The sequence below is a fragment of the Neovison vison genome, chromosome 11, assembly GCF_020171115.1.
Source record: "Neovison vison isolate M4711 chromosome 11, ASM_NN_V1, whole genome shotgun sequence".
In the NCBI taxonomy this organism is placed as follows: Eukaryota; Metazoa; Chordata; class Mammalia; order Carnivora; family Mustelidae; genus Neogale; species Neogale vison.
Genome location: NC_058101.1, coordinates 54,016,945 through 54,044,033, shown reverse-complemented (window position 1 = coordinate 54,044,033; position 27,089 = coordinate 54,016,945).

Genomic DNA, 27,089 nt, shown 5'->3' with positions numbered 1-27,089 from the left:
ATGCAAGGTTAATCCTTTAATTGGCTAAACATACTAGTTGGGAAGAAAGATATTAAACTGATGCACCAATAAACAGGCATGATTATATCAAGTAATAAATTCCATGATAGATATGAGAGAGATTGGGGCATTAGATTGACAGAATAAAGAGGTAAAAATAAAGTGCAGGGGGAGAAAATGAATTCACAACAATGTAGAGATCTGGGGGCAGGATTTCAGTAAAGGGGAGGGGGTAGTTATTACAAAAGCATTAAGGTGAGTGTAATGTTCTTAGTATTGTTGTTCAACAATAGAAAATAGGCCAGTATCATCAGGAGGAATGAAAAAGATGTAGAAAGATGAAGATGACATCAGATAAATTGGCAGAGAACAGGTAATACAACATTTTCATTTATTCTTTGAAAATCAATCAATGTAATTAACCATATTAACAAAAAAGGATGAGAACATTTTTAGAAATATGATTGAAATGTGAAAATGGAATATAATTATTTCAGGTGTTGCAGAAAAGCCATTTGACAAAATTGAACAAGATAACAAGATATCTGTTCAAGTTAAAAACCAATAGTAAATTAGGAATAGTATGAAACTTTCTCAATGATAGAGGGCATCTATGAAAATTCCACAACTAATATTATATTCTTAGTGAAAGACTTAATCTCTTCCCCCTGAGACAGGAAACAAGACAAGGATGTTACTACTGCCATGATTATTTAACATGCTGGAGATGCTAGGCATAGCGATAAGGCAAGAAAACAAAATTAAGTGCAAAGATTGGAAAGAAAGAAGTTAAACTCTCCCTATCTTAAGAGATATGATTGTTTTCACAGAAAATCCCAGGGAGCCTAATAATAATTTCTAAGACTAATAATAAATTTTCAAAGTTTTAGATATAAATTCAATATAAAATATAATGTATACTTCTGTATACTAGAAGGAGAAAACAACTGGAAAATAAAACTTTAAAAATCCCTTTGACAGTAGCATCAAAATCACAAAATACTTAAGGATAGATCTAACAAAACATAGTCAAATTCTCTGTATTAAAATTGATAAAAGATGAATAAAATCAATGTACACATAAATGAGAGATATATGGTACTCACAAATTGGAAGGCATATAATTATAAAGACATCAAATTTTTAAATTATTCTAAGGAATATGAAGTATGACATAGAAACAAATAATTTGTTGGATCTCACTAAAATTTAAAAATTACCACTGAAGGATTTGAGATAAAAAAGAAAGGTTATATACTGGTACAAAATGTTTACCACAAACATGGAATGAAGAACTTGTTGCTGGAATATATAAAGAATATTTACAACTCAATAAGATAAACCATTCAATGTATATTGGGCAAAATACTGGACACTTTACACGAGAAGCAATAGAAATGGCAAATAAGTATATAAAATGGTACTTAATATCATTAATTATCAGGGAAATGCAAATTAAATCACAATGAGATACCACTACATATCCATTAGATGAGCTAAAATGAAAAAGAATGAACAAAAATATTGACTAGGATTCGGAATAACTGGAACTCTCAGATATTACTAGTAGAACTGGAAAATGACATTACCACATTGAAAAATAGTTTGACTATTTCTTGAAACATTAAATGCATACCTTCCTTGTGACTCAGTTTTACCTAAGGGTAGCAAAAGCATGTGTATGAACAATGACTTACAAATGAACATTCCTAGACGTTTTATCTGTAATGGCCTCAAAATGAAAATGACTCAACTGTACACAAATATGTGAATGGATACTTAACCTTTAAAAGGAATGAACTGTGGGTACATAGAATACAACTCTCACAGATACATTGGGTAAAAGAAACAAGGCAAGAAAGAGTTTACACTTTGTGATTTCATGAATATAAAATGCTAGACCATATAAACTAACTTATATTGTTGAAAACCTATCAGTTACTCCCTGGAGACAGCCGTGGGATAAAGAATGTATTGCATATGGATACAAGGAAACTTTAGGGGGTGATGGAAACATTTGTTATCTTGATTTTGTGGTTGATTTTATATGCATATACAAATGTCAAATGTCAAAACCATTCAAGTTGTACTATTGAACTATATGCTCTTTACCTTAATGATATCTCAGTAATATCATCAGATTTTTTAAAAATCTGATAGTAACAAACATTGAAGGGAATAGGATCATCGTCCTCAGCTACCGAGAATTTAAATTGGTACATTTTATAACTTGACATATTCTGATAAAATTGAAAGTAAACCTATGCAAGTTCATATGTTCCAATTATGCAAAGGAAAACTTTCCTACAGTTGCACAGAAATATCTAGAGGGGTCCTCTACAGCATTGTTTATAATAGGTAAGATGTTCAAAATAGCAAAATATTCATCATTAGGTGGATGGATGAATAAAATATGTAATAGTCATGGTGGAATACTCTATGATACTTTAAATATAAATAAACTAGATCTATAAGTAGAAGTGTAGGCAGATGTACAAAACATCATAACTGAATTAAAAAGAAACAGATTATATATTCAACATGATATAATCCATGGAAATTAAATATAGAACCGTTTTTATGTATATCAATCTGTGTAAATTTACAAAAACATATATATGCAAACTGTTAGTATATACAAATGCACTAAAATCATTATGTATTTTCTTAATGGTCCAGATGGTATAAAGGGAATTCAAATGGAAGGGAGCTTAGAGCTTCGGGGGGATTCACCTTTATCTGTAGTGTGTCACTGCCTGAAAAACCTTGAACAAATATTGTAAAACATTAATAGCTATTAATTCTGAGTGTTTGAGATACAGACATTTGTTATATTATTCTTAATATTTTTAAAAGCTTCTCAAGCACACATAAACAGCAATTTATATTGTAACAACAAGTAATGGTTTTTATGCCTGAAATGTACGTCTGAAAGGATACAAATAAAAATTATAATAGTTGTTACTTTAGAAGAAGAGAATGGGATTTAAGGTGGGTAATTTGCAATGGTGGGGTGAGGGTAAATTAGTCCACAGAGTTTTTGCCTTTATTTGTGTCATACATTGTAAATACATACAATGAAATTAATAATAAAATGGGAAGCCACTGGGCTAAGTTATCTGGTAGAAGCAAATATCTGCTGCTTTCAGAATACTGAGAAAGGATAGTTATGAAGGTAGAGAATAGTTTCTAAAAACTTTCTGTTGTAAAAATGTGATTCCTGAATAGAATCGAGAATTTAATCTGGGTCTTTAATTCCAGAGTCCACTAGTTTGGACTGGAAAAATATACATCCTTAATTTTAATAGCATCCAACTGGTATTTAGCATTCCTATCAACTATGAATGAGAACAACAGATCTCAATGGTATTGGCAGACCTGTGACTCTGTGGCCAATAAAAGTCATAGTATTTTTTAAAAAAATCATATTATAGCTATTATGGAAATATCAAAATATTAACTCATCACCAATTGAAGATTATGGGATAATTAAATTTTTTTGCAATATCTTCCTATTTAAGGAAGTTATACAGAAGAAAAATGTATTTTAAATTTATTGTTAAAAATGTCAATAACTAGCTTCCTTTGTTTTTTTTTCTTTGTTATATATACATACATATATGTATATATAACTGGTTGATATATATAAAAATTCCTTTAACGTATCTATCTACCTGTCATAACTATCTGTCTATGTATCTATCTATAATGATTTTAAAGATGTTATTTCTGAAATGTAATAACTAAGCTTCAGTAGACTGCCAAAGGGGTTTACAACATAGACAAAAGTGTTAGGAGTCTCTGATCTAGGAGAATGAATCATGCAAGGATTGGTGAAGGGTGGGGACTGGGGCGCCTAGTAGGGGAGGGGATCAGAGTAGGCAAAGAAAGCTGGATGTCAGCATGAGGGAATATGGCACCATAGGATTTTTTATGTTGCAAATGCTATGTTTTTCTGTAGTTATCCTGAGGGAAAAAAGTCTATTCTTATCAATCTAATCAGCAAGTGGTTTGGTTCAGGAAGTGAATAACTTTGGAGCATGAAAGCATACCTTGAAAAAAAAAATGCCTCTCAGAATCTATACTTGATGCTGCTTTACATGAGAAGATTAGTATCTTCAGAGTTTTAAACATGAGTTCATAGTTGATAATTACCACCAGGTACCCTGTAGAAGAAAGAAATCTGTGAGATATCCATGATTGAACTTGATCTGATTAGAAAATTTGGGTGTCTCCATGACTACCAACATCCAAATGGAAAACAAAAGACCCAGAGAAACATTGTGCATTTTGTCTAGATCAGTAGAATTATTGCTTTTAAATGAAATTTTACTTGGAGCTATAATTGGTAAAAATGAAGCAAAGTGCTCGTTTGGTGAGCTAATGGGAAAGCAAGGGTTTTGCCTACTTTTTGTCTATCTTGTCCTTCGTGGCAGCCCAGGAGGCTGCTTTACCACAATCTCAGGCTCCAATACCTCAACATCTAGATATTTGGAAGAACCCATCATTTTCACTGGAATTTTTCACTTTAATCTATACTTTTGACATTGTGTAGCTCTATGTACCTCAGCTCTATGCCTTTAAAATACTGTCATCATCATTCTTTACTCTTTGTACATCTTGCATATCAAAAATATTAGAATTTCGATGTTGTCATTTTTATTTCTGTCTCTCATTTTCTGAGGGGGCAGGAAGGCAAAAATTGTATCTGTTTTCTCCTTCATTCATTTTATCTTCTGGGTCATTGGCCCTGAAAAAGTTCTTAGAGCCCCTTGGTAATCATATCCTCAATTTCATTTCAATAATATTTTGCTTAGTTTATTACCATGTTCTCTACCATGCATCAGGTTTTTCTTAACTGTAATACCTTCCAGGCTTGAGTGATTATCCATTGGGTATATTAGAGATTGACACCTATAAATTGACCTTCATATGCTGAGTTTTAACCTTGCTATAAAAAACTATAAATGAAAATTTCAGAATATTCCATGGTGGCATTAGCTATCAATCAACAGTTTTCCCTTGGGAACTTCACAGGGATATATTTAATTATGAAAATTTAATACTAAATTTTATTTTGTTTTGCTTTATTATTTTTATAAAAAGGGAAGGACAACAATTCTTAGTCTGTTATAATTAAATACAGTTATAAATAATCTATAGGTATGTCAAAGACACAAATTTCATTCTGGATTGGCCGTGTACTTGTTGAAGATAAGATTGTTCATATAAGTTTGATTATGATAGAAAGAGCACTTTCATGAACAGAATCCGCAGCACATAGTGTTTATTCCTCAACTGACAAATTTTGCTTTTTCACAAATTTTAGAAATAACAAAGTAAGGAGGCTTCTTTTTTTTTTTTAATTTATTTTTTTTTCCAATTTATTTATTTTCAGAAAAACAGTATTCATTATTTTTTCACCACACCCAGTGCTCCATGCAAGCTGTGCCCTCTATAATACCCACCACCTGGTACCCCAACCTCCCACCCCCCCGCCACTTCAAACCCCTCAGATTGTTTTTCAGAGTCCATAGTCTCTCATGGTAGGGTTATGGACATTGGGGAGGGTATGTGCTTTTGGGTAAATTGGAAGGGGAGGTAAGGAGGCTTCTTGTGTAATTTCTTGCTTCCAGCTCTCTGTATACAACAGTCATTCTGCTTGCTGATGGTGCTTTAGGCTCTGTGACTTTGAGCAAATCACTTAAACCTTCTGAACCTATTTCCTCATTCACGAAATGACAAGGGTTTGACTAGCTGATCTCTAAAGTCCTTTCCAGAGCCATTGTTATAAGACTTAATATTTACTGGATTGAAGCAAGATACAGTCCTGGCTTTCTCCCAGCCGTTACATAAAACTGGAATTAACCCACACCTCCAGCCAGCTGTCTCTGACATATCACACACCATATTTTAGTGTATTGATTGGATGATAACCTTTTCAAAACAAGACATCTAGTGCACTGTTCTTTTATATCTCAAGTTGTCTTTGATTCTTTCAGAGCTGTGTATTTTCTTCAGATAAAGTATAAACTTATTTTATTATATCTGAGAAATTCTGGCATTAAAGGGAAAAGTATTCCAGAATAAAATCAATAGGCATCAACTTTCCTTCAACATGTTGCTTTAAAATTAAATGCCAACTGGTAATTTAGTCCCAGATCTGTTCATGACTTTACCATAACTGAAAGTAGCTTCAGATGATTTTTTCCAGCTAGGAAATTGATCTCATACATTACATCTAAATAGTTTAAATCTATGTGCTATTAGTAAACTGCCTAAGGAGGTCTCCAGTCTGTATAACGTTAATTCAGATAAGCTTGAGATTTGTTAGCATAATAATGAGGTAATAGTTTGTTTAATTTAATCTTGACACAGTGATATGTGACACTTCAATAATAGCTAATGTGACCTTAAAGGTTAATGATGGCATCACTCATCTGAAGTGACAGACTACTTCAAGTTCTTCTGCAGTCGATCTTAATTCTTTTTTTTTTTTTTTAAGTTTATTGGTGTAGTAAGTAATGAAACTTCAGTGAACTGTTATCTGGAATTGCAAACTCAGCCAAATTAGTTCCAGAGGTCACATGATGAGACATTTCATCATAATAGCAAATGGCATATGATAATGGCCATGAGGAGGTAGAAATGTTTCTACATAGATCATAAAATGCAAGAACTCTTCAGAGATGCTTCTGTGTATGGAATTTTCTCAACTAATGAGATGAAGCTTTCTCAGACTATTGTATTATCATTCAACCCCCTCTCTTACTTTGTGCAACAGCCATATATCTGGCTGCTGCTGTGTTTGGCTATGTAAAGAAAGCAGAGATGAACCAGAGTATGAACGAGGCTGCAAGGAGTTTAAAATACGCTCAAGGAAAGATAACAGATAGATTGCAGGTCACCTGTAACAGAAGGTAATGAACATAGTTGCCTAATGAAAGATAAAAAAAAAATACAGTGCTTTTAGATTCATAGGAGGACATTAGAAATTTCTGTCGCTAGAGGCATAAAAGGTAGGCCATATCCTGGCTCATCCTCAAGCAGGAGAATTCAGAAATATTCTGATTAAAATATACTCTGTTTTTCTGAAGACTTCCCAACCTTCTGCATCTTCTGTTACTCTATTGTGTTGGACCTTGAGAGAGATGGAAGGGTGAAGATTGAATGTGATGAGTATGGATATAGAGGTGGACGCATGGAATTGAGAAAGGTGGTTTTTGGCCATCAAGATATAGAGAGACTAGCTTTGAATAAATGGCTGTCTAAGGAAACTTGAAAAAGAAAATTCTAGGTGAATGATCTTGAATGTTGAGGCTTGTGTGTAGATTTCTCTGATCCATACATAGATGTAATAGAGAGAGAGAACCTCTTCAGTATGAGAAGTTTAGGAACCCTTGAAGAGTCCGATTAATTTTGTGCTTCAGATACTCTCTGAGGTGATCTTCTTTTTGACCTCTCTTACTTCAGTTTTTGAAAATTCAGCCTGTCTCTTCAATGTTAATAGAGCCAAGGAAGGATTTGTCCTGGGTCAGGAAACAATGTATTTTAAGTTTCCCACTGTGTTTACTTGTCAGATTGGGAGAGGTCTCATGTTTGGATTCCCCTCACACACACCCCCTCGTCCTGTATGGTTCCTGGGTAATTGGAAGCATACAGTAATGTTGGTTAAAGAGAAATGAAATGATTGGACCAAATTATCCCGTATGACTGCCATGTGATCTTCAGACCACTGTTGAATGCATTTTTGTAGAAAACTCCATTCATTTGTGTAATGTATCAGCTTCCTCTTGTGCCTATCCAGGGGCCAATTTGACAAAGAGGAAATAAAGGCACCTTGTGTCTATTTCCATTTCCTTAGTAGAGTGTTAGGAGAGGGCTGTTGTTCAGAGATAATCATATTCTCGTGCAAAGAAAAACTCAAGTCACGGAAATGAGTGTAAGACTAGGAGCCTTTATGCTCTGACTCCAAAGACATGTTCTTATCTATGATTCATTCTGAAAAGACCCCATCTGTATACATGTTAGCTGAGTGAATGCCCTACCAACCTTTAGACCCCAGGTGTGTAATGTAGCTCAGATTATGGCAGGTGAAATAAAAAAAATATTATATCAAGAATACTATGGCATGCTATGCATATTCCAATGCTAATACCTTCTATAGACCACTAAGACCATCTAAAGTCATTTTCTCTAGCATAAAATAAAATAAAATGAAAATAATAAAGAAGTTGTTCCAGTCACCAGCTCTTATTCTGTTTGTCACCTATGTCTTTTAAAGTATTGATCTCGGGCGCCTGGGTGGCTCAGTGGGTTAGGCCGCTGCCTTCGGCTCAGGTCATGATCTCAGGGTCCTGGGATCTAGTCCCGCATCGGGCTCTCTGCTCAGCAGGGAGCCTGCTTCCCTCTCTCTCTCTGCCTGCCTCTCCATCTACTTGTGATTTCTCTCTGTCAAATAAATAAATAAAATCTTTAAAAAAAAAAAATAAATAAAGTATTGATCTCAGGGCGCCTGGGTGGCTCGGTGAGTTGGGCCGCTGCCTTCGGCTCGGGTCATGGTCTCAGGGTCCTGGGATCGGGTCCTGCGTCGGGCTCTCTGCTCAGCGGGGAGCCTGCTTCCCTCTCTCTCTCTGCCTGCCTCTCCATCTACTTGTGATCTCTCTCTATCAAATAAATAAAATCTTTAAAAAAAAAATAAAGTATTGATCTCATCTTAATGGACTCTAATCCATTCTGTTTTGGTGAATAATTATAGCTAATTTTGCAGTCTGTGAATAATTTTCCTTGTCTTCTTTCATTTGCCCCTTGTGTTTAGACTGGGAGGTAGATGCTGTTGGCATTCTCCTCTGGCACAGATGGAGGCTGTCGAAGTAGGAATCTCAAGCAGTTCATTCTCAACTAGAAAATGGTGGAGTTGAACTGAAGGCCCAGCTTTGAGACCTGACTTTTTTTTACCTGGGACCAGTCTCTTGTTTACACAAGTGTTCTCAAAGAGTTTGAATAGCCATCTGCTCTTATCAAATCAAGGCCAGCAGGGCACTTGTAAACTGCAAAATCGAGTCCCCACACCAGATTTATTTAATCAGAACCTCTGGCTTCTGATGTTGTTCCTAACCCGTTGCTTTCAGTATATATTTCTTTGTCATGTCTTCAAGTCTTTCAGCTTCTTTAAAAAAAAAAAAATCCTTAAGCTGCACTTGATGCCATTATTAAATATTCATCCATATAGTTATGTTATAAATATTTACTGAACTACTTTGTGCCACACACAGAGCCCCAAGATAAGAGAACAGATGAGTAAGTTAGAATAGTTGACATCCTAGCTTGCATTGTCACTGGGGAAATCAGACATCAGGCTGATTAGTCTTATTATTGGCTCTGGATGTGCGGGAGGCATTCAAATTGAGATTGATTCTTTTCTTTTCAAGATAGACAGTCTCTTAAAAGAGAAGGTAAAAGGAACAAAAAGAAACAACTTGTATTCCTAGCGCAGTGAGACGTGTGAGTTAGAAGACCTCAGGTAGTCCTAATACAACACTTAGGGGAGTCTTCAGAAGAAAGATGACAGGTCAAAAATCCACTTAAAACCGTCTCACTGTGTATCCAACTATCCAGCCCATTCCCTTCAGCCCCCACTGGTTTCCTTTGAAAGGATCTCACCGTGTAAGCAGGTGAGGGAATTTGTAACAGGGCATGATCAAAAGCAAATTGGGTAAGCGAGGGAAAGCAATTACACAGGGAGATCATTAATTGGAGGGCTTATCTCTTCAGTGAGTTTGGAATGTGTAAACTGCAGTGCTGTGAATTGAATTTCACGCACTCCTATTGTTTATGAAGAGCTGGCTGTGTGTGGGAGGTGCTGAGTGATTTGCCAAAAGTTTTGTAAAAACACCAGCAATCAGAAAGCCACTGGGCTCTGAAAAGCCTGGAATTGAGTGAAGGTGCAAAGGCATGAGGCCCAGGTGAATTGGGACTTTTTGCTGAAATAGAGCTTGAAGCTAAGGAAGTACAATCAGTTATAAAGGGGAGTTCAGAGAAAGGCAGGGCAGATGGGATTGGAAAAGGTCTTGCTAAAAACCCCTTTATCCACCAGATTTAGACACCTGCTGGGACAGGGTCTACCTGGGCTTGGGGTAAAAAGGCTCCTTGAAGTTCATAACGCTTATAAAAAAGAGCCTGTTAGGAATCCTACACATATGTGAAGGAGAAGGAAGTGATTTTAAACCGTTCACCTCTCTAGATTAGGAAACAAGAGGAAACAGGAGGCCCAGTTACTTTTAATCCTGACATTCCATTCCTGGCTCTTTTGCGCTCACCTGCTCCAACCCTGTGTACCCTTGTCACCTTCCACACCTTCCAGAGAGCCACACCACCTCTAACCTCTGTTTCCTTTGCCTAGATTTTTTTCGGACCTAAGTTGCTATGACCCCACTCTCAGATCCTAGCTCTGATATGAATTCCTCTTTGAAATGCGTCTAGGTTAAGAATACTTTATGATGGCAGAATAGCACCTGCCTTAGCACTTGGTCCCTGCCTAAACTCATCAGCCTCACCTCATGCTTCTCTACCTTTCCTTCGCTTTCTTCAGTCCGTGCACCTTCATGCATTCCAAGATCCCCTTCTCCAAGACTGTGAATCCCTCTTCATCCTTTAGACCTTTCTCCAAGTGTCAGTCCTCTGGGATAACCTTTTCTGGTCCTCAGGTTAAAGAGCCTAAAAGCAGTCCTACCCCCACTCCTCCAAAGCCCTATCCCTTTGGAATGCAGATTATTTGATGATGTTTATCTTCATGAAACCCTAAACTCAGCAAGGCTAGGCCTGGATCTGTACTGGCCTCTGGTGTGCTACTGCTTTCTGGCACAGTGCCTGGCGTATACAAGGCCTCAGCCACTGTGTATTGTCTTTATTCTTTCTTTGTGGATTGTGAAATCCTTGAGCTCAAAGAATTTGTCTTAGACTTTTTCCCCTTAGTTTATAACAAAATACCGGGTGCATAACGGATGTTAAATAAATGTGTGTTAAATGAATAAAACCTAAAAGAAAATATCTGTAGCCAGATTTCTCAGTCTAGGCACTATGGACATTTGGGGCTATGTGGGTCTCTGTTGTGGAGGACTATCAGCAGGATGTTCAGCAGCATCCCCGTCTCTGTCCACCAGATGCCAGTTCTTCTCAAAGTGGTAGAAACCAAACATGTCTCCAGACATTGCTATATATTCCCACTGGGAGTGGAGCAGTGGGCATGGGTGTGCAGAATCACACCAAGCTAAGAACCATTGATTGAGAGTGCCTATTTTTAAATCATCTAAACTGTAAACATGAACTACCAGCGTTTCCCCCCCTCCCCCCAAAAAGTGACCCATGGACAATAGATAACAATTACCATATTTATTTAGGTTTATTCGAAGAGTAACTTAATTGATGTAGGCTATCATCCTGCTGCTTAGAGAACCAGATTTTATGTAGGCAGATAAAGGAGTTAATACATTTTCTTAGAATGTTCCCACTAAGGGGGTGCCTGGGTGACTTAGATGTTAAGCTTCTGCATTTGGTTCAGGTCATGATCCCAGAGTCCTGGGATGGAGCCCCATATCAGGCTCCCTGCTCGGCAGGAAGCCGGCTTTCTCCCTCTCCCCTCCCGCTGCTTGTGTTCCTTCTCTGGCTGTTTCTCTCTGTCAAATTAATAAATAAAACCTTAAAAAAAAAAAAGAATATTCCTACTAAGAATTAAATGAACTAGTGTACATGGAAATATCTGAGCTTATAGTAGCACTTCATTTAATGTGATTTTCTTTTGTTGATCTAATCAAGGAGTTGGTTTCAATTAATCACAGGTAACAGTAAAAAATTGGGAAGAGTTTGATCAAATGAAAAACGTACATATACATACACACAGACACACAGACACACACGCAACCTATTTAGTTGATTTTTTTTAAGGCAAAACTTTCTGATTGGCTGATTGACTGAGTTCTTTGTTAGGGGACAGATATGTTGACACAAAGAGTGGGTTATTTTCTTTCCTGCTGGGTAATACTAAATTGCATCCCGCCAGCTTAAGCTCCCCTGGAGTGTCTCACACAGTGGTGAACCTTAGAGTTCACCTAGGGTGAAGGTTTGGGCTATATGAGGTCAGGTTTTCCCCATGAAGCAGGACAAACAAAAATTTATAATGCCAGGCTTCTTGCTGTAATTTCCAGAAGTAGACAGCCACTGGCTTTTCCCTCCCCCAGCTCTTTCCTGGAAAGAAAGTATAGAAATTATCCCCAGAGGCTCTGGAAGATGGAGCGTTTCTGGGTAAGTAGATTTGTTCTTCCATACCCAGGAGGATTCATGGCTGACTGAGTAGTAAATTCACTCTCAGTGCTTCAGCTCACAAATGAAGAAGTAATACAAGCAGCTCTGCATATGCATGGGCTGAAATGGAGAGTGGACAATAAGCAACAGGTGTTTGTAAGAAAATACATCCTCCTGGAAAAATGTGATTGCTATTTTGGAAAGAATTGCAAAACTGGAAGGTACAGGGACGTGTAGATGTCATGCACTTCAAATTGAGGTCAATGTTGGATATAACAGTTTATGAAATGAGATTTGCAAAAACAAACAGTTGATTTAGATTGCAGTGTGGCTCTAGGCCTGGGAGGGAGTTTGAGGATTTTGGAGGTGGAGAAGGGAGGTCTGTGGATATGTCTGAAGAACACCTAGGATTATCATTGCTGTAATTCAGTGAGCTTTATTACTGTATTTAAGCTTGGACTAAAATTGCTTGCTTAACCGTAGCTTCCCTACTGTGAAATAACTTGTGTAGCATATAGCAAGTCCTTAATGCATTTTTGTTTCTTGTGTTATATGCACTGTATTTTCCTCATGATTTCCAAACTGAAAACCAAACAAAACAGTAATTTCATAGTTCTTTCCCTTTTCCAACTTGAGATTCCTTTCTTATAAGACACATGAACATAAATATAATGTTTTAGATAGCTGTGTGATCTTAGGACAATCATAACCATTGGTCTCAGTTTCCATATTTGGGGAAGGAAGGATTTGGCAGTTTAACAAAGTTTTCTTCTACTTGATTCCTTTCTGCTTGAATACAAATCTATTTTCTTTTGCTTATTTCAGTTTAAGATGAATTCAGATTGGAAAATGGATGTTTGGGCTTCCCTGGGATTGTCCCAATCTGGTTAGGACTTGGAATCTGATGAAAGGGCATAGATTCTTTTCTTTCTTTTTTCTAAATTTTTAAATTTTTTTATAAATATAAAATGTGTTTTTATCCCCTGGGGTACAGGTCTGTGAATCGCCAGGTTACATACTTCACAGCATTCACCATAGCACATACCCTCCCCAATGTCCATAACCCCACCCCCCTCTCCCTCCCCCACCCCAGCAACCCTCAGTTTGTTTTGTGAGATTAAGAGTCACTTATGGTTTCTCTCCCTCCCAATCCCATCTTGTTTCATTTATTCTTTTCCTCCCCCCCAGTCCCCCTCGCCATGTTGCATCTCCACTTCCTCATATCAGGGAGATCATATGATAGTTGTCTTTCTCCGATTGACTTATTTTGCTAAGCATGATACCCTCTAGTTCCATCCACGTTGTTGCAAATGGCAAGATTTCATTTCTTTTGATGGCTGCATAGTGTTCCTTGTGTATATATACCACCTCTTCTTTATCCATTCATCTGTTGATGGACATCTAGTTTCTGTCCATAGTTTGGCTATTGTAGACATTGCTGCTATAAACATTCAGTTGCACATGCCCCTTTGGATCACTACGTTTGTATCTTTAGGGTAAATACCCAGTAGTGCAATTGCTGGGTCATAGGGTAGTTCTATTTTCAACTTTTTGAGGAACCTCCATACTATTTTCCAGAGTGGTTGCACCAGCTTGCATTCCCACCAACAGTGTAGGAGAGTTCCCCTTTCTCCACATCCTCGCCAGCATCTGTCATTTCCTGACTTGTTAATTTTAGCCATTCTGACTGGTGTGAGGTGGTATCTCATTGTGGTTTTGATTTGTATTTCCCTGATGCTGAGTGATGTGGAGCACTTTTTCATGTGTCTGTTGGCTATTTGGATGTCTTCTTTGGAGAAATGTCTGTTCATGTCCTCTGCCCATTTCTTGATTGGATTATTTGTTCTTTGGGTGTTGAGTTTGCTAAGTTCTTTATAGATTTTGGACTCTAGCCCTTTATCTGATATGTTGTTTGCAAATATCTTCTCCCATTCTGTTGGTTGTCTTTTGGTTTTGTTAACTGTTTCCTTTGCTGTGCAAAAGCTTTTGATCTTGATGAAGTTCCAATAGTTTATTTTTGTCCTTGCTTCCCTTGCCTTTGGCGATGTTCCTAGGAAGAAGTTGCTGTGGCTGAGGTCAAAGAGGTTGCTGCCTATGTTCTTCTCAAGGATTTTGATGGATTCCTTTCTCACATTGAGGTCCTTCAACCATTTTGAGTCTATTTTCATCTGTGGTGTAAGGAAATGGTCCAATTTCATTTTTCTGCATGTGGCTGTCCAATTTTCCCAACACCATTTATTGAAGAGGCTGTCTTTTTTCAATTGGACGTTCTTTCCTGCTTTGTCGAAGATTAGTTGACCATAGAGTTGAGGGTCTATTTCTGGACTCTCTATTCTGTTCCATTGATCGATGTGTCTGTTTTTGTGCCAGTACAATACCGTCTTGATGATGACAGCTTTGTAATAGAGCTTAAAGTCTGGAATTGTGATGCCACGTACTTTGGCTTTCTTTTTCAATATTCCTTTGGCTGTTTGAGGTCTTTTCTGGTTCCATATAATTTTAAGATTATTTGTTCCATTTCTTTGAAAGAAAATGGGTGGGATTTTTTTTTTCTTCTTTTTCTTTTTCAATTTATTTATTTTCAGAAAAAGAGTATTCATTATTTTTTCACCACACCCAGTGCTCCATGCAAGCTGTGCCCTCTATAATACCCACCACCTGGTACCCCCAACCTCCCACCCCCCCACCACTGCAAACCCCTCAGATTGTTTTTCAGAGTCCATAGTCTCTCATGGTTCATCTCCCCTTCCAATTTACCCAAAAGCACATACCCTCCCCAATGTCCATAACCCTACCCCCCTTCTCCCAACCCCCCTCCCCCCAGCAACCCACAGTTTGTTTCGTGAGATTAAGAGTCACTTATGGTTTGTCTCCCTCCCTATCCCATCTTGTTTCATGGATTCTTCTCCTACCCACTTAAGCCCCCATGTTGCATCACCACTTCCTCATATCAGGGAGATCATATGATAGTTGTCTTTCTCCGCTTGACTTATTTCGCTAAGCATGATACGCTCTAGTTCCATCCATGTTGTCGCAAATGGCAAGATTTCGTTTCTTTTGATGGCTGCATAGTATTCCATTGTGTATATATACCACTTCTGCTTTATCCATTCATCTGTTGATGGACATCTAGGTTCTTTCCATAGTTTGGCTATTGTAGACATTGCTGCTATAAACATTCGGGTGCACGTGCCCCTTTGGATCACTACGTTTGTATCTTTAGGGTAAATACCCAGTAGTGCAATTGCTGGGTCATAGGGTAGCTCTATTTTCAACATTTTGAGGAACCTCCATGCTGTTTTCCAGAGTGGTTGCACCAGCTTGCATTCCCACCAACAGTGTAGGAGGGTTCCCCTTTCTCCGCATCCTCGCCAGCATCTGTCCTTTCCTGACTTGTTGATTTTAGCCATTCTGACTGGTGTGAGGTGATATCTCATTGTGGTTTTGATTTGTATTTCCCTGATGCTGAGTGATATGGAGCACCTTTTCATGTGTCTCTTGGCCATCTGGATGTCTTCTTTGCAGAAACGTCTGTTCATGTCCTCTGTCCATTTCTTGATTGGATTATTTGTTCTTTGGGTGTTGAGTTTGTTAAGTTCTTTATAGATTTTGGACACTAGTCCTTTATCTGATATGTCGTTTGCAAATATCTTCTCCCATTCTGTCAGTTGTCTTTTGGTTTTGTTAACTGTTTCCTTTGCTGTGCAAAAGCTTTTGATTTTGATGAAATCCCAAAAGTTCATTTTTGCCTTTGCTTCCCTTGCCTTTGGCGATGTTCCTAGGAAGATGTTGCTGTGGCTGAGGTCGAAGAGGTTGCTGCCTGTGTTCTCCTCAAGGATTTTGATGGATTCCTTTCTCACATTGAGGTCCTTAATCCATTTTGAATCTATTTTTGTGGGTGGGATTTTTATAGGGATTGCATTAAATGTGTAGATTGCTTTAGGTAGCATAGACATTTTCAGAATATTTGTTCTTCCAATCCAGGAGCATGGAATATTTTTCCATTTCTTTGTGTCTTCCTCAATTTCTTTCATGAGTACTTTATAGTTTTCTGGGTATAGATTCTTAGCCTCCTTGGTTAGGTTTATTCCTAGGTATCTTATGGTTTCGGGTACAATTGTAAATGAGATTGACTCCTTAATTTCTCTTTCTTCTGTCTTGTTGTTGGTGTAAAGAAATGCAACTGATTTCTGTGCATTGATTTTATATTCTGACACTTTACTGAATTCCTGTACAAGTTCTAGCAGTTTTGGAGTGGAGTCTTTTGTGTTTTCCACATATAGTATCATATCATCTGCAAAGAGTGATAGTTTGACTTCTTCTTTGAAAGGGCATAGATTCTTATACTAAGTCAGAAATATTAGAGAATAATGTCAACCCACAGCCAGTGGCCAATGAGCCAATTTTAGGGATATGTCAAAAAGACTTAACAGGCTAGAAAACTGCAGGAAATAAATGACATGTCACTGGCTCTGTGATCTTGGACAACTTACTACATGTCTTTGGTTTCTTTATTTGTAAAATGAAATTTGCCTTTTCTTCCATGGAAGTTTTCTAGAAAGACTTGAGAGTCTGAGTCTATAAAAGAAAGAAGAGGCAATGTTCACATTTATGACAGATGAAGAAAAGCACATTATGAGAAGATTCATAATGGAAGTTGAGGCATGCAGAGTAATTCTTCTTCTGCATTTTGGAATCTCATAGATTTACTTTACCACAGTTACTCTGGTCCACTGGGGGGACGGACATCATCATGATGGGCTGCAGCAGCCCCTTTGTGACTTGGGTATGGAGTTTTACAAAAACTAATTACCACCTGTCTCCTTACCTATTTTGGTCTGCCCAGGTTGCCATAACAAAATGCCAGATTGGGTGGCTTAAACAACAGAAATTTATTTTAACACAGTTCTGGAGGTCGGAAGTTCAATATCAAAGTGCCCGCAGGGTTGGCTTCTGGTGAAGCTGCTCTCTGTATGTTGTAGATGGTCCCTTCTCCCTTTGTTCTCTCCTGGGCTTTTCTCTGCGCATGCACACGAGAGAGTTCTGTGGCATCTCTTCTTCCTCTTATTAGGTTTCCATTTCTATCAGATTAGAGCCTCACTCTTATGACTTTATTTAGCCTTAATACCTCCCTAAAGGCTTTATCTCCAAAAAAAGCCACATTGAGGTTTAAGGCTCTAGCAGAATTTGGGAGGGGGCACAATTCAGTTAATTATACCCACCATCTTATTCAGTCTCCTTGGTACCAGTGGGCTTCATGGGAAAGATGCTTGAGGAAAAAATAGAATCGGAGGAATTTCTTGAGTAAGTTATTTGTAGATCCAAGGACTGTTTGGATCCATGGTGTGGAACTTTTGCTGATTCCTCCTTATAAGTCCATCTATCTGGAGCAATACACCAAAAATTCTCAACCAGCCATTTGGAAATAGCGCTGGACTTTGTGTTACCTATTTTAATTTTGTTATTTACTCTGTGGCCTAGGAAAACTTACTTCTGACCAATCTGAGCTTCAGTTTTCTGATCTGTTGATAGGAATAATTAGGTACTATCCCTGTTTGAATATAGACAGACTACTACTAACTAACTACTACTATTTTTACATTGTACTATATCTTCCTGTTACTCTTTTACTTTTTCTAAAATTTCTTCCCTGTTTCATGACCAGCCCATGGTATTCCTCTTGTGTGAAGATCTCTATGATATTTAAAGTATACTTTCTTATTAGTAATCCAATGAGATTTCCATGGTACCTCCAATTAATGACTTGTTCTGGAGTCCTTTACATACACCCCACCAAATGTTAAGAGCAGTCTCTGTCATTTTTTAATATTATTCCTCTTTTCTTTAACAAACTCTGCACATTTTATAAGTGGAATTATTATTTCTTAAACTAAGTTTAAGAAACAAATATTATAGAAAAAAGCAGAAACCATCCCAAAAAATCCTTCAAAGATACCCTTGGCTGATTTTTGTGGCTGTCACCATGGTGTCTGTTATAAAACCCAACATGCACTTCTCTAATTGTTCATTTATTTACTCTTCTTTCCACTATATTCTGAGATCACAGAGGACAGGGACTCTAATTCCTGTTTGTACCTTAGAGCTAATGTACTGCATATTACATTGTAGGTTTTTGATATTTTGAGTAGAGGAAGTATATAATTGAAGGTCAAGGACTTAACTTTTATATGTTTCCACCAATTAAATATTTATTTTCCTAATAGTTCTTACCAGGGGCTGCTGTTTTTTCACTGATTAAACAAACATTTATGGGATACCTATAATGTGCTAAGATTTTTAGTAGATGAGATGAATTTACAGAGAAAAAAGACCCAGCTCCTAATTTTAGTACTTCAATCCTGTAGAAGATGCCCACCAGGAAAAAAAAGTGATAGTACACTGTGAAAGACACACCGGGATAAATGGAAGCACAGAGCTTTCAGAGCCCAGAGGAAGCCTAGCTGTCCCCATGCACTCTCTTCCCTCATATACACCAAGTTTTCCACCTCAAGGCCTCTACACATCTGGTTCCTGTGTCCCTGAACATACTTTTTTGCTATTCACATGATTGGGCTCCTACTAATTATTCATGTTTCAGCTTGAATGTCACCTCAAAAGAAAGACATTATGGATGTTCTGACTTTCAGGTCAGCTTCTATCATTCTTTTTCACATTACCTTTGTTTCCTTTATAATGGTTATGAATTTCCACATTGGACTATATAATTTGTTTATGTGCTTGCATGATGTCTTTCTTCCTCCACTGGACTGGGCACTCTATGAAGGGAGTATCTTTGTCTTTCTTGTTTAGTACTGTTTGAAGCAGCAATATCAGTCCTGGCAATAACAGCCCAGCAAGCATCCGTTGGTTGAATGAATGCAAGTATGAATGAGCAGAGAATGTCCAGCCCCAAGGGAACCGGTGAGGGGAGGGCACAAGAATAGCTATCAAGTAATGTTTGTTTAAGATGATTCCACAATTTTAAAGTGCTTAGATCTTCCCCTCTGCACATCTGTTATAAGCGACATTTTGCAGATGAGAAAATCTGAAACACAGAGCTAAGTCCCTCATATAGAGATAAGTAAGCAAAAAGTAATACATGGTGGCATGAGAGACTCATGGTCAGGTTTATTTTGGACCCAAATCCTCTACTTTTCCATGAATTAGACAGTATCTCAAGCAGCTACAGGAATTACTGTTCTCAACCATTCATTTCCTTCTGGGGAGGCAAATTCTTTACTACTCCCAAGTATCTTGTAAACACAACATGTCCAGGATTCAGAGAGACGGATAAAGGAATTTCTGTCATTTCTTTATAAGTCCTATAGACTTTTTCATTTCTGCCTCTGGAATCTCTTTTCTTATTTTAATGTTCATGGTATTTGGCTTTATGTTACTTTGGCGCTGTTGTCATCCAGATAAGGAATATTATATTTATGTGAGTGTCTTGCATCTCCGTGCCCTTTGCATATTCTGCAACAATTGCTTTGCTTACTGTTAATTCTTTGCTTCACCAGAGTTAATTCTTTTATTTACAACCTCAGGTTTTCAATTCTCTGTCTCACCAACATCTCCTAATTTCTTCTTCCAGTTCCCTTTATGTATTATTGAATTCTCTAAGTGAATTATTTAACTCTGCATAGCATTTTGGGATGTGATTTGCATGAAACATGTTGTACAAACTAAAAGCATATCATATTAACGCGTCTAAATTGCTTGAAGAAAATGTCTCCTGGGAATGCATTGTGCCGTATGTAATGGCTGAGGGGAAATTTTGAGCTCTAATATGACAGCAACATGAAACAACAAAAAAGAGTGACATAGTTACATGGCAAGATTTGACTTGCATTTAAATAGATGGAATGTGTTTATGTGTCAACCAGGTTCTTTTTGTTTTGTTTTAAATTTTCTTTTTCCCTTTGACTTTAAAGGTAATGGAAAGAACAAAAGGCGGATTTTCCCCTTAGCTAATCCCTACAACAATTTTGTAGAGTGGGTATTACTGTGTCCATTTTATAGATGAGGCAAAGATTTATCTGTGGCAGATAAGGCTTTTAGTTGACATAAATGTCTTTCTTCCAAATTTCCAAAATTTCTAGTCTTTGTTTTGGTTCCTGCCTTTTTTTTTTTTTTAAAGATTTTATTTATTTCCTTGAGAGAGAGTGAGAGAGAGCGAGAGAAAACACAAAAGGAGTGGGAGAAGCAGACTCCCCACTAAGCAGAGAGCCCAGTGTAGGGCTCAATCCCAGGACCGGATGTCAGGCTCTATCCCAGGACTGGAGACCACAACCAGAGAGCCTTAAGCAGATAACTGTTCCTGCTTGTTAAGAGTATATGACAGAAGATACAGTGTGATTGAATGGACTGAACTCTGTCCTAAATGACTTTGGTCACAGAGCTGAGCAAGGAATGAGTTAGGGGATTTAAGGGAACAGATGTGTTGGCAAGACAGAGAGACATTTCTTGTAGAACATTTTTATAGAACTTGAGCCTGGAAGTCAGTGGCTTCTAATTATACCATCTCTGAGGTCATAGTAGCTCTGGTTGGTGCCCAAATACTTATATTCAAACATCTGTGCTTGATTTTAAACTCTCTTGATAATCTTGACACACCTATGACAACAACCTAATTCCCATTGTTTTCTTATTTTTCTCTAGTCAGAGGACTTATCACTAACTTTGAAACACTCTACTTTCAATTCCATTTACATGTATTTCTAGGTAGTAGAATAAATTAGTATATATTTCTCATCCCATTTTCTCAGGATGGGGACAGGGAGAAAGATAAGACCTCCTCCAGCAAAACTGTTCTTCTAGAGTAATGAAGAGACAACATAGATGACAAATGTTGTTTATCTTTGTTTAGCAAGTCAAGGTACTGTAACAAAATACCAAAACTATTGATTTAACAACAGAGTGGTATTTCTCATACTCTTAGAGGCTGTGAAACTCCAGATGAAGGCACTAGCAAATATGGTATCTGGTGAGTGGCCACTTCCTGGTTCTTAGATGATTGTTTTCTTGCTGTGTCCTCAACATGGCAGAGAGAGAAGAAGCAAGCTCTTTTGTGACTCCTGTAAGGGCAATAATCCCATTCCTAAGGTCTCTACTTTCATAACCTCGTTTAATTTTAATTATTTTCCATAGCCACACATCCTAGTATCATCCCATTGGAGAGTAGGGTTTCAAAATACGAATTTTAGAGGAACACACACATTCAGTCTGTAACAATGTTTAATTGTTTCTAGGCAACAGAATAAACCTCAGCTAATAGAATAAATGTCCTTTCATGTATACGAGGTTGCACTCTGCCAGCTCAGAGGAAAATTTATGTTTATCTTGACAGAGTTTGCTCATCTTGAGGAAATATGGTCAGTAGATTCTGCGGGGCCCATATTTAAAAGAGTTCATGCAATTAGAACATGTTTCTTCTCTAGGAATTGGGACATCGAGGGCAAAAACTCAGGCTGTGGTGATACGTGAATCTGTAAACCCAAAGGAGACTAGGGATGAAAGCTCCTCCTGTGGGGAAAGAAAAAGCTAAATGTATGAAAACGGGGCTTTCCTGATCTGAAAAACTTGAGCTGAGTTTTGAAGAAATCATTGTACAAAGTTGATTGGTGAAGGTGGAGTTGGGAGTGCGATGCTGAGAGTGAAGGCTGGAAGCAAGCGGAATCCATGCAGGACAAACCTTTTGCAAATGCTTATGTGAGGTAGATCCTAACCCCAACACACACACACACACACACACACACACACACACAGATCTGTCTGGTCCTCTGTGAATCTGTATCACAAATTATTTGCATATATGCATTTTGAATGAGAGTATTTGCTCTGATGGAGGCAGATGGCTCAGAATGGGTTGTGGTGGGTTAAGTATGACCCCAATATCAGGAAATATAACTTTTGACCTGGGCAACACTTAAAAGATTCCAGACCTTACAGAGACCAAACTTTATTTTTTAATCGCTCTCTGTAAACTCATTATGTATATAAGAAGTCACTGTGGGTGAACTAAACTAAAAAGTGTTATATTACTTTTAAAAAATTGCCATGTAAGTTATGTTAACTTTCAAAGCAAAAGTCAGGTGTCAGTGCTTCTTGAAGTAGTTCTAATTCTCTCTAGCCAGGACTGAGCATTTTGGTATTTTTAACTTTGTCATCATTTACATATGATGCATTGAAGATGTACTTTGTGCCAAGAAATGTATGAGGCTTTGAAAGATGCCAAATCGAGCAGGCTGGCATAAGTACATGCATCAAGATTCCACACAGAAAGATGACCAGTCTAAGCCGGAGTAAAAGGCCTTCCTCGTGAATAGAAACCACTCAATTTCCATTCTAGCATTTCGGTATTTGGTGCATCAAATGATCTGAGTTTTCTAAATGCAATGAAAAGTGTTCTCATTTTCAAAAATTACATTCTACTCCTTAGAAAAATACGTTCAATTCCTTAAGGAAGAATTTTGTAAAATTGAGTTTGCCCAATCCAAGGAGAAACTGGGTATCATAAGGAATTAATCCTGTTTTGCAGATCTTGAGCCGCCAAAAAGATTTGAATTATTATTATTATGAATGTTGACGTTCAAATACTGACATAAAAGTAACACTTGGGTACTAGTTTGTTCTGTTCTTAAGAAACTTCATATTACAAAATTGCATGATAAAAGCAAATCATTGTGGGAGTATGGTTTGAGAGATTTAGATTTCCCTTAAAAAAAAAAAAACAAAAAACCCAGCCATTATATGGAAGTTTCAGCTTAAAGCTTTTTTTTTTCCCCAAGAATATAAATGCGTAGCTATCAAATGTTAAGGTAAATTAAAAAAAATTCAAAATTTACATCATGCTCTTGACCAATACTAATGATCTCACAATATTTATAAGCACATCATAAGAGTATTACTTTCATACATTCATATAATTTTATCATCTTCACCTCTTATTGTTACAATAATCAATATAAAAAGCCACTGAGTCATTGGTCATGAGGAATAATTTCTTTATGATCATGTCTATAGTTTGTGACTATTATTGGCATTATTCGAACCATGTTCTCAATAAAAATGACAGCTATCATTTGTTAAATTCTTAGCTCTTTTCCAGATATCTCATAAGCACCTTTATATAAAATATTTAATTTATCATCACAACAGCTGTATGAGATTGGTATGGACTTTAATCCCCCATTAGTAAAGATAAAGTGGCTTCTGAGTCAGTATATAGCTGCACTGGGATTTGAGCCCTGGTAATGGTGTCTCCACAGCCTGTAGTCTTAACCAATCCACCTTGCTAGCACCCTTCATTAATCAAAGGGCATTTTGAAAATGAGAGCTGTAGAAATACTTTACTTTATTGAGACAATATAGGTCGTAGGGAGAAATGAGCATATTGTGCTATATATAATAAATTTGGACATAATATACATTAAAAGAAATATATGTGGTAATGGAGTTCTTTTATAAATTTCCGGTTACTTCTTACTCAAGTATTGACAATTTTGACCCAGCATGTCTAAGAAGCAAATCTCTTTTTCAGCTTAAGCTACCTTTCTTGTCTCCATTGATTCTGATAATCTTTTTTTTTTTTTTTTAAAGTTTATTTCACAGTTTCTGTGCTGCATCATCTACTTCGTGCTTTGGTACTCTTTCATCATCAGCAGAAAAAGTTCATTTGTTTATACAGTAGGCCAAGTTGTATTCTTTAAATAATATTTCTTTATTAGTTGATAGTTGTTTTCTAAAAAGGACTTTGCTTCCTAATAATGGCTCATGCATAATGCTGGTGCTTTGCCTGCCTTATTGATTAAGGAATACAGACATATGTTGTCATTCTCTCTCTCACCTGAGGATTCTGGGTCAATATTCTCTATATTGATAGCACTTATTTGTTTATTTATTACCCATGACTATAGGAGCGAATTTTAAAAACTTAAAAATGATACAAACATTGTCAATTTGTAGTCTCAGCTAAAAATAGATTTTTCCTCATGAGTTACCACCCTGACATAACCTATGCAATAAAATATTATAAATATTATAAAATATTATGTCACTCTCAAAGAGTTGTGCCTCAAGCTCTGACTACTTATTGCACTTACAATATCATATAGACTGTCATTTAAGTTGTACAGTGGATCAGTATGAGACCTGTGTAATCACTGTGCTCTAATCTAGCTGGATTGCTGTGAATGAGTTACTTAACCTCTTAAAACTCAGTTTATGAACTTGTAAGATATGAGTAAGATGTGAGTTGGACTTAATTTGGAGTACAGTACCTGCAACAGAATAAGAGCTGCATAAATGATTCCTTTTATTAAGCCAATGATGTTCTCTTGTCTTCCTAGCTTGCTGAGAATTTTCATCTTGAATGAATGATAAATTTTGTCAGTTTTTTTTTCCTGTATGAATTGACTTGATCATATGGTTTTTCTTCTTTAAACTGTTAGTAAGTTGTACTAGCTGAGGTCCTACATGATCTACTTTCCAGTTAATATTCCCATATTATCCTCTAGTGTTTTCCCTTTCTCCTTCTCCGGTCTAGGCACATTACCTCCTTTCCACTTCTTCAACACTTCAGGCCTTTGGACCATTCCACTTCTTGCTCATCTAGACTTTTTCCAAGATAGCCACATGGCTAATATCTTTATTTCCCTGAAGCTTTTGCTCAGATTTTATCGTAATGAGCCATTCTAGTCAATAATGTTAACCTGAACCTTCTGAACCCCCTCAGTTTGAATTATTTTTTGTGTATCATTTGTCACCTTCTAACATATTATGTAACTTACTTTTCATTGAATTTATTATTTTTCTGTTCCTCCATTTTATTTCTTCCTCTCTCTCTCTAGCTCACACCCCACAAAAATTGTAAGCTCTATGAAAGCAAGGTCTTCTATTTCTTTCTTTCTTTTCTTTTTGACATATTCCCAGTGTCTAGAACTGGCTCAGGGTAGGTACCGTATTCATATTAGTTCAATGACTGACTGACTCACAGAATGAATACCTGAATGGGTTCTGCTTTTGTCTTTGTTAGCCCATTCTCACCTATTGGAAGTCCGTTTCCTTATGTGACTGAGGGAGAAGTGGGTATAGTCAGAGGGTATACCATCCTTACATCATATTACCTTAAGGAATCCAGAAGAAAGACAGATGAACAAGAGATGAAGAAGAGATTCAGAAAAGAATTGTGAGAGTTGTGAGGGCCAAGTGCTTGGCTAGTGTTTCTAAACTTGTTTTCAGTAGTTGTTTGAGAAAATGTCTTTTCCTAGAATCAGAACCATGTGATCTAGGATTAGAGTAGGATCAAGTCACTATCCAAAGAAAGTACGTGCTTTACAGAACCCACAGATATTCATCACTGTCTTTAATTTTGATGTGACACTTCTATAACATAATTCTTATTTGAGGAAAGGGCCAACGTGACCAGATATTAGGAGTCCACTTTAAATTGTCTTGAAGTAGGAGTTACTCAAAAGCTGGCACAAGCTTATTCCAAGTTACTCTCTTAACCGTCGAAAATTCAGGAAATTTTGTTTACATTGTTCTTTGCTCCCAAACCTTTTCAACTAACCACATTGTTAGTTCTTTCTAAATACACACAAAGAGGGCTCTTGGGTAGCCACAAGGCTTATGTTTATTTTAAGGAAAATTGCTTTAGTCAGCAAAGATAACTTTTCCATATTGGCAAAGCACTCCACAACTTACAGCAATTATGGAAAGATACAGAGTTGAGAAAGGATACCACAAATGAAAACAAACATGACATTTTATAATGGATAGATATAGTAATGTTGAAGAAACACTTAAAAAAGGAAAGTTGTTGGAAATATGAAGTTTCCCATAACATCTTACATTTGCCTATGTCTGAGAAGTAAAATCCTATAGAGTGAAACAAAGTATCCATTATATTATATTATTTAATATTATTTAACATTTAAGATTTAAATACTTTATTCAATATTATTTAATATTTATTATTTAAAATTCCTCATCACAACACTAACAGATAGGTATTGTTTTATTTTACAGATAAAGAAACCAAGTTTTCAATACTTCAAGTAATTTATTTAATGTCAACCATGAAGATGTGGGGAATCAGACTAACTTAGAGTTATTCAATTCTAAATTTCAATTTTCTGTATTAGACAACAGTAATATTCTCCCAAGAGACTTGAGTCTCTTTTCTTCTAATTCATGATATTGTACAATTTACTGAACTGTTATAAGTAAGGGTGATGATGCAAGGCTATGTCAGGCCCATCAGGTTTAGAAGTTCTATGCATTATTTTTTTATAAATCCAAGATCCAAACCATTGACGTGAAAGTGAGTTCACACCCTGCTTCTTTGTTTGTTATTAACACAGCCTGTGGTTCAGAACAGAAGTCAATCAGGGAAATGCAGACATGAAAATGAATATTTAAGCCTATTTTTATTATTTGAAGGTTGATGCCTATGGTAAGAATGATTAATTACAACTCAAGAAGTATTCCAGATGAAAAACATTTTATTTACACCATAACATCATGTAGCAAATGTAAGAACTTCTATTATATTGTCCTTTGTAGTAAAGGTTTTTTTAAATTTTTTATTATGTTAGTAAAGGTTTCAAGTGATTAATTAGTCAGATTATTTTTATAGCAATGAAACGTTCAAGAAGAACATTATTTTCTGTTTCTGTTTCTTTTTTTTTTTTTAAGATTTTATTTATTTGTTTGACAGAGAGAGATCACAAGTAGGCAGAAAGAGATCTCTGGATCTCCTGGATCTCTTATTCTATTACCTATTTCAA